The 1725-nt window shown below is 41.2% G+C and overlaps 1 pseudogene; it reads right to left on the bottom strand.

Annotated features, from left to right (window-relative positions):
• Positions 1-629: 629 nt before the first annotated feature.
• Positions 630-746, bottom strand: LOC123926229 (annotated as a pseudogene).
• Between the last annotated feature and the right edge of the window lie 979 nt (positions 747-1725).

The following is a 1725-nucleotide window of genomic DNA, read 5'->3' as shown; positions in this document are numbered from 1 at the left end:
TTCAGCTCAGGTCATGATCTCAGCATCCTGGGATCGAGCTCTGCGTCTGGCTCTCTGCTCAGCAGGAAGCCTGCTTCCCTTCCTCTCTCTCTGCGTCTGGCTCTCTGCTCAGCAGGAAGCCTGCTTCCCTTCCTCTCTCTCGGCCTGCCTCTCTGCCTGCTTGTGATCTCTCTCTGCCCGTCAAATAAATTAAAAAAAAAAAAGGAAAAATGGGTTGTGTAATTACTTATGTTTCATTCCTCCTTTTCAAGATTGTGTTAGCTATTTGCCTTTTCTTATCAACTTCATTTATTTTACTATTTTTTTAAAGATTGTATTTTTAAGTAATCTCTACATCCAGTGTGGGGCTGAAACTCACAACCCCAAGATCAACAGTCACATGCTCAACCAACTGAGCCAGCCAGGCACCCCTTTTAGAGTCATTTTACCTATGTCTATAAAAAAATCTGGGGCACCTGGGTGGCTCAGTGTGTTAAAGCCTCTGCCTTCAGCTCAGATCATGATCCCGGGGTCCTGGGATTGAGCCCCACATTGAGCCCCACATCGGGCTCTCTGCTCTGCGGGGAGCCTGCTTCCTCCTCTCTCTCTGCCTGCCTCTCTGCCTAGTTGTGATTTCTCTCTGTCAAATAAATAAAATATTTAAAAAAAAATCCTTGCTTTTAAGATTTTATTTTAAATATTTTCAATTAGCAATAATCGCGCCTCGATAAACCTCATTGGCTATGATAGTGCCACTGCACAAAGCTTATTTTAGTTTATTTTTTATTAAGTTATGTTAGTCACAGGACAGTTAAGATTTTATTTTTAAAATGTGTAAACCTGATGAATCACAGACCTGCATCCCTGGGGCAAATAATACATTACATGTTAATAAAAATAATTAAATAAATAATAATAATAATAATAATAAATAACGATTTTATTTTTAAGTATTCTCTACTCCCAATGTGGGGCTCAAACTCACTGCCGCAAATTTAGAGTCAGATGCTCTACTGACTGAGCCAGCCAGCCAGAGGCCCCTATGCCTATAAACAATCTTTTCTTTTCTTTTTTTTTAAGATTTTATTTATTTATTTGACAGCAAGAGATAACAAGCAGGCATAGAGGCAGGCAGAGAGAGAGGGGGAATCAGGATCCCTGCTGAGCAGAGAGCCCAGTAAGGGGCTAGATCCCAGGACTCCGAGATCATGACCTGAGCGGAAGGAAGAGGCTTAACCCACTGAGCCACCCAGGTGCCCCATCTATAAACAATCTTGATGGGATTTTTGTTGTATTGAGTTTAATGAACTTAGGGAGAATTAACATCTTTACTATGTTAAGTGTGCCAATTCATGAACATGGTATGTTTCTCCATTTCTTTTTTAATTTTTTTATTATTTCTTAATTTATTTTTTAAAAAGATTATTTATTTATTTATTTGACAGACAGAGATCACAAGTAGGCAGAGAGGCAGGCAGAGAGAGTGGGGGAAGCAGGCTCCCTGCTGAGCAGAGATCCTGATGTGGGGCTTGATCCCAGGACCCTGGGATCATGACCTGAGCAGAAGGCAGAGGCTTTAACCCACTGAGCCACCCAGGCGCCCCAAAGATTTTATTTTATTTTATTTATTTATTTTTTAAAGATTTTATTTATTTATTTGACAGAGAGATCACAAGTAGGCAGAGAGGCAGGCAGAGAGAGAGAGAGAGAAGCAGGCTCCCTGCTGAGCAGAGAGCCCCATGCGGG

This window comes from Meles meles, chromosome 15 (genome assembly GCF_922984935.1).
Source record: "Meles meles chromosome 15, mMelMel3.1 paternal haplotype, whole genome shotgun sequence".
In the NCBI taxonomy this organism is placed as follows: Eukaryota; Metazoa; Chordata; class Mammalia; order Carnivora; family Mustelidae; genus Meles; species Meles meles.
Note: the sequence above shows the minus strand (reverse complement) of the source record. Positions and strands in the feature narration are given on the sequence as shown.